The sequence below is a fragment of the Callorhinus ursinus genome, unplaced genomic scaffold (genome assembly GCF_003265705.2).
Source record: "Callorhinus ursinus isolate GAN/ISIS: 27379988/994484 unplaced genomic scaffold, GSC_fseal_2.0 scaffold138, whole genome shotgun sequence".
NCBI classification, from domain to species: Eukaryota; Metazoa; Chordata; class Mammalia; order Carnivora; family Otariidae; genus Callorhinus; species Callorhinus ursinus.
Window position 1 is genome coordinate 234846 of NW_027397200.1, and position 7388 is coordinate 242233.

The following is a 7388-nucleotide window of genomic DNA, read 5'->3' on the forward strand; positions in this document are numbered from 1 at the left end:
TCTTTAGCTTCCAAGTGTTTGAATTTCTGTCAAGTTTTTTCTTTTGATTGAGTTCCAGTTTTAAAGCATTATGGTCTGAGAATATGCAGGGAATAATCTCAATCTTTTGGTATCGGTTGAGATCTGATTTGTGACCCAGTATGTGGTCTATTCTGGAGAAAGTTCCATGTGCGCTCAAGAAGAATGAGTATTCTGTTGTTTTAGGGTGGAATATTCTGTATAAATCTATGAGGTCCATCTGGTCCAGTGTGTCATTTAAAGCTCTTGTTTCTTTATTGATTTTCTGCTTAGATGATCTGTCTGTTGCTGAAAGTGGAGTACTGAGGTCTCCTACAATTAACATATTGCTATCGGTATGACTATTTTGGGTAACAGTTGGCTTATGTAGATGGCTGCTCCCATGTAGGGGGCATAGATATTTACAATTGTTAGATCTTCTTGTTGGATAGAACTTTTAGGAATGATATAGTGTCCTTCTGTGTCTCTAACTAGTCTTTAGTTTAAAATCTAATTTGTCTGATATAAGAATTGTTATCCCAGCTTTCTTTTGAGGTCCGTTGGCATGGAAGATGGACCTCTAGCCCTTCACTTTCAGTTTGTATGTATCGTTTTTTTAAGTTATGTTAATCACCATACATTACATCATTAGTTTTTGATGTAGTGTTCCATGATTCATTGTTTTTGTATAACACACAGTGCTCCATGCAGTACATGCCCTCTTTAATACCCATCACCAGGCTAACCCATCCTCCCACGCCCCTCCCCTCTAGAACCCTCAGTTTGTTTCTCAGAGTCCATAGTCTCTCATGGTTCATCTACCCCTCTGATTTCCCCCCCTTCATTTTTCCTTTCTTGCTATCTTCTTTTTTTTTAACATATAATTTATTATTTGTTTCTGAGATACAGATCTGTGATTCAACAGTCTTACACAATTCACAGCACTCACCATAGTACATATCCTCCCCAATCCCTATCACCGAGCCACCCCAACCCTCCCACTCCCCACCACTCCAGCAACCCTCAGTTTGTTTCCTGAGATTAAGAATTCCTCATATCAGCAAGGTCATATGATACATGTCTTTCTCTGATTGACATATTTTGCTCAGCATAATACCCTCCAGTTCCATCCACATCATTGCAAATGGCAAGATTTCATTCCTTTTGATGGCTGCATAATATTCCATTGTATATATATACCACTTCTTCTTTATCCATTCATCTGTCGATGGACATCTTGGCTCTTTCCACAGTTTGGCTATTGTGGACATTGCTGCTATAAACATCGGGTGCACGTACCTGTTCGGAACCCTACATTTGTATCTTTGGGGTAAATACCCAGTAGTGCAATTGCTGGGTCGTAGGATAGCTTTATTTTCAACATTTTGAGGAACCTCCATACTGTTTTCCAGAGTGGCTGCACCAGTTTGCATTCCCACCAACAGTGTAGGAGGTTTCCCCTTTCTCCGCATCCCCGCCAATATCTGTCATTTCCTGACTTCTTAATTTTAGCCATTCTGACTGGTATGAGGTGGTATCTCACTGAGGTTTTGATTTGGCTTTCCGTAATGCTGAGCGATGTTGAGCACTTTTTCAGGTGTCTGTTGGCCATTTGGATGTCTTCTAGGAAAAATATCTGTTCCTGTCTTCTGCCCATTTCATGATTGGATCATTTGTTCTTTGGGTGTTGAGATTGATAACTTCTTTTTCAATTAAAAAAATTAACTTTGAAAGACTAAAGAATCATGGTAAAAAGGCCATGAATTCCATGTGCAGTATTCCCCTAGTGCTGGAGTTCTGCTGTACTCATTGATTGGTAAACTTGGTCTTGGCTGACTGTTCTTGCTGGTCTTCTGGAAGAGGGGCTTGTTGGCCCGGTTCTCAGATGTCTTTACCAGAGGCGGATTTGTCCCGCCCTTGCTAGGTCCAGGCTAAGTAATCTGCTTGGGTTTGCTCTTGTGAGCTTTTGTTCCCTGTAAGCTTTCCATACAGCTTTGGAGGGTGAGAGTGAAAATGGCGGCCTCCCAATCTCTGAGATTGGGAGCCGAGAACTTGGAGCCCCGCTCCTCAGTGAGCCCCCAGAGAAAAGCAGTCAGTCACTCCTGTCTCCCCAGACTCTGGCCGCACTCTGCGCTCACCCGACTTGCGACTGAGCGTTTCTATCTCTGGCACACGACCCCATGTGGAGTCTCCAAACCCAGTAGAGTCCTGCAGTGCGTTCCTGTGCCACTCCTCCCAGGGAGGAAGGGGAGTCTTCCTGGATCTGCTGCTTGTTGGGTCCCTGCTGGAAGAGCAGTGGCCCGACTGTGCCGCAGATCATGGTTTATGGCAACCCCGAGCTGAGAGTCCACTCATTGGCTCCGTCTCTGCAGCCGGCTTCCCTGCTCTAATGCCTGGGAGCTCTGCCACACTCAGGCACCCCCGGTGTTCCTGTGACCCCAGGGGTCCTGAGACCACACTGTCCCAGCAAAGGTTCCACCCTCTGCTTAACCACTGGAGCAATGGCCCTCAGCGGAGCAGACTTCTAAAAGTTCCGATTTTGTGCCCTGCTGCTCTATCACTTGTGGGTAGCGGCTAACGGAGTCCCCCTCCCCCGCCATCTATCTTCCCAAATATCGCCTTGGATTCACTTCTCTGCACGTCCTAACTTCTAGAAAGTGGTCGCTTTTCTGTTCAGAGAGTTGTTGCTATTCTTTTCTTCGATCTCCTGTTGAGTTCATAGGTGTTCAGAATGTTTTGATCCCTATCTAGCTGAATTCCTGGGACCACAAGAAATCCAGGTCTACTCCTCTGCCATCTTGCTCCTCCCCCCTGGTTGTATCTTTAGGTTCAAAATGAGTCTCTTGTAGATAGCATATGGATGAGTTCTGTCTTTTTAATCAGTTTTGCAACCCTATGCCATTTTATGGGAGCATTTAGACCATTCCTATTAAGAGTCATTATTGAAAGATATGAATTTATTTTCATCATGTTGCTGGTGAAGTCCTTGTTTCTATATATTGTTCCTTTAAATTTCTTTTCTATATCACTCTTTCTCCTTTCATAGAACCCCCTTTAATATATCTTGTAGGGCCGGCTTAGTGGTCACATATTCTTTCAGTTTCTGGAGGTCTTGGAAGCTCTGCATCTCTCCATCCATTCTAAATGACAGCCTTGCTGGATAAAGTATTCTTGGCTCCATGTTCTCATTTAGTGCCCTGAATATGTCTTGCCAGCCCTTTCTGTCTTGCCAGGTCTCTGTGGATAGGTCTGACATTATGCTGATGTTCCTTCTTCTGTACGTAAGGACTCTCTTCCCCCAACTGCCCTTAAGATGGTTTCCTTGGTTCTAAGATTTGCGAGTTTTATTATTACATGCCGAGTATTGGCCTGTTTTTCTTGATCTTGGGTGGGGTCTGCTCTGCCTCTAGGACACAAATGTTTGTTTCATTCCCCAGATTAGTGAAGTTCTCAGCTTCATTTGCTCAACTGTATCTTCTAGTCCTCTCTCTCTCTCCACCCCCTCAGGGATTCTAATAATTCTGACATTGGCATGTTTCATGGTGTCACTTATTTCTGATTCTATTTTCATGGATTCTGAGTTGTTTCTCCCTGGCCTCCTCTTTTCCCTTTTTATCTATTAAATGGTCTTCCAGGTCACTAATTTGGTCTTCTGCCTCACTTACCCTAGCTGTTAGATTATCTAGATTAGATGGATCTCGCTGATAGCATTTTTAAATTATGCTAATTCAGCTTTCATTTCTGCCCTTAGAGACTCTATGTTGCCATTAATTGATTTCTCCATTCTAGCTATTGTTTCACAATCACTAGCCTGAATTCCATCTCCAACATCTTGGTTATATCTGCATCCATTTGTAAATCTGTGGCATAAATCATAATCTCTGAGTCTTTCCTATTTTGGGGGGTTCCTCCTCTTAGTCATTCTGTTGATGGGTGGTTGAGAGAATGTATAGAGTCCAAATTATTGACCACAACACAAGCAAGATGCTCGTGTTTGTAGGGACCTAGGGTTGCTGGCCTCTCATCCTCCCATCCTGTCTTCTGGGGGAGGGGCTTGCCCCACTGTTACTCAGACAACCCTGTTTGGGCAGAGTTGCTCTGCCCCCTGTGGTGGGGGATGGGCTCAGTGAAAACCATTTTGGGGGGGCTTTTGCTCTCTGGCGTCTTTCCCTGGTGGCTTTCTGCATGTTTTCTGAGAGTCAGAGCAGAAGAGACCATTTCTAACCCTCTGCTCAGAGCAGAGAGATCACAGTCTGTTCTTCAGTCAGCTCTCCAGGCCACACTATCTCTGTTTCTGTCTATGCTGCTATAAACTGCAACGTCCTGGGTTGTGCACCCCTCAGGAGCACTCCCAGTCCTTGCCTCCAGGTCATGGCACGTCTCTGCCCTTTGTGCTTCTAAAACCACCAGCCGCCCCCAGTTCGCTTGTGTGGCCCCACCGCTCTTTGTTTCCGTCCGCAGGAAACAAAGTCCCTAAAGTCTTTTCCCTGCAGCTACCAGTCCATGAGTCTGTGCCCCGTCCCTAGGGCGTGAGGTTATCACTCACCGGCGGTGTAGGATGCTGAGGGCTGGCTCCTGCCTGCTGCCATTTATCCTCTGATATCTGCCCAGGGAATCATGGCTCCCTGCTTTGTACCTCAAAACCCACCGCCTGCCATATTCTGTTTGTAGAGATCCAGATCTATCTTCTTACATCTCAGGCTGATTTTGTGGGTGTTCAGAGTGGTCTGGTAGATATCCAGCTCAATTCCGGGGACCAGTTGGACTAGGGTCCCCTACTCCTCTGCCATCTTTTCCCAGCCTCATCTCAGTTTTCTAAACTACTTATGGTTCCCAAAATGTGCTGAGCTTTTTTGACTCTGTGCTTTTTTTTTGCCAGTCATATCCTCCTTCCTTCCTTTCCTCTTCTCCTACCTCCCTCCTCTCTCCTTGAATTTCTAGGACATTTTGTCATCTGCGTGATTTATCTGATCCTCACAAGCTGTTTGTTGCCTGAGCCAGGCTCATTCTAAGATTTCATCCCCATTTTGTGTACTTATTTCCCAATTTCTCTCCCTCAAATGATGGGCTAGTCTAGGAGATCAGGAAACGCTCATTTTTATCTCTATACTCCTAATCCCCAGCACATAGCCCAACATGTCTTGGCCACTCAGTTACTGATGCTTATTATCAATAAAGAGATGCAGTAATATTTCAGTAGCTTTGCCATTGCTCTTCTCTTAAACTGGGATTCCTTCCCCTTCTCTCTGATTGATATTTATTATTTTTTTCTCACCTTCCAAACTCATCTTGAAAACGCTGCCTTCCATGCAGATGTCCCTGCACCCTATACTGCTGTAGTCAAGAGATGCTATCTCTGGACATTCCCAGTGCACTCCCTACAGCTTGGTGCCCTCACCTGTTCTGCTGGGAGGCAAGGGCTGTGTACACTTCTGTCTCCTGCCTAACAAGGTGCCCTGCTCCCGAGAAGGGCCTTCTTATTCTTTGCATCTTCAGTGCTGGCCCAGGACCTGATAGGTAATAGATGCTCGGTGAATGTTTAGGGAATGAATGAGTGGACATACAACACAAAATCTAGCAGAGGAGTTAAGAATAAAATAAACTGTTTGTTAGAGGAGGGAGATCTGGCTTCATGAAGGTGGAGATGTTAATGAAGAGATCTGTCTCCAAGGGTCAGCTTCCATTGTCAGTATATCTGTATCAGCCCAGAGACCCCAGGAGGCAAGCATCTTTGGGCCTATAGGCTGGAAACCCCAGACCACCCATATCTGTCCAGGATACAGCCCCCATCTGGTTCAGGGTCATAAGCAAGTAGAGATGGACTCACATGTCAAGTTCCAGCTTTGAAAGTCAATCCTCCCTTCTCTAGAACTAGTGCCCGCCTTGCCCAGAACACTTCCTCCACCCCCCTACACACCCAAACCTCCTGCCAGGAGAGACGTGCTTCAGGAGTAAAGGGAGGATGCAGGATAGGGTGGATTTGGAAGGGCAGCAGCTGGCATGGGATCTGTGAGGCCGTGGGAAGGTGGGAGTCATTCCCTGGAACAAAGCTTCCCATTCCCTCTGCTGTGACCCATATTCTCCTCAGGCTCTTCCCAAGCTTTCCCAACCAGCTTCCATTTCCTGTGTGCTCCTATGACTCTGTCACCATCCCATCTCCCTGCAAGGGGGAAAATTACAGAGTCTCACTGAGAGAAATGTCTGAATGGAGAGAGCAGAGATGAAGAGAAGCCCCCTTGGCACACTGGGTACCTTCTGCAGGCTCAGTCTCTGTGCATGCAATAAAAGACAGGGGACCCATTTCCTTCCCTGAAGGTTGGATTGCAAAGTCAGTAAATTCTGGGGGGAATTTCAGATGATTGAGGACAGTTCTTGCAATTTTGGAACCATCTTTGCTTTACAAGGTCTTCATATTTTAATTTAATTTTGTTTATTTTTTTATTATATTAGTCACTATACAGTATTTCATTACTTTTTGATGTAATGTTCCACGATCCATTATTTGCGTATAACACCCAGTGCCTATTGCAATACATGTCTTCATATTTTTAACAGGGGAGGAGGGAGAGAACGTTTTTCCTAATGATCTTCTTTTACCACCAGGAGGCAACACTGGACCAGTGTTGAGTTGGCTGACCAGCTAGAAGAGTTGGCTCTGATCAGAGGACAGAATGGGAAAGAAGCAGTTGGCTGACCAGCTAGAGGAGTTGGCTCTGATCAGAGGACAGAATGGGAAAGAAGCACCCATCGGCTCCAGAGATGATCCTAAGAGTACTCTGGTCTAATCCCTATTGTTATAGGGTCCAGGGTGGGTCACTTAACTGCCTATGGAAAGCCAGTGGATTGTGAAGATTTTTATGCTTGGAGCCCATTTGAGCTGGAATTTTGTGGGGCTGTGGGGGAAGGAGGGGCATGGGGGAACTTCAAGTCTGATTATTGGTGGTGGCCTCAGAGGCTGCATGTCTGCTTTGGTGGGCATTCCTGGGAGCACTGTAGGCCCTGAACTTGGGGCATCAATGCTGGCTGGGGCCATTGGGCAGTGCTCAGGAACCTGAGGAGGGTTAAGGGGACCTTTCCTTCATTTCTGCTGTGATGGGACCTCTCTCACACTTCTAACAGAAGCCCTTCATTGGTGGGCTGGGAATTCATGGTGGGACAAAAACCATGAGGGACCCAGAGGGGAGAGGAGTAGCATTGCCTGCTCACACACTTTTTTTTACCCTTTGTGACTGCCATTCTGTCCCCTGGAATTAGCCACAATCATAGGAACCACCACAGCCATATTTACAAGATACTCAATTCAGAACATGGATCCTGTGCCTCTCTCCTGGAGTTGCTTATCATTGTGTCTGTCCTGTCAGATCCACTCCTTATAGTTGGAGGAATATCAT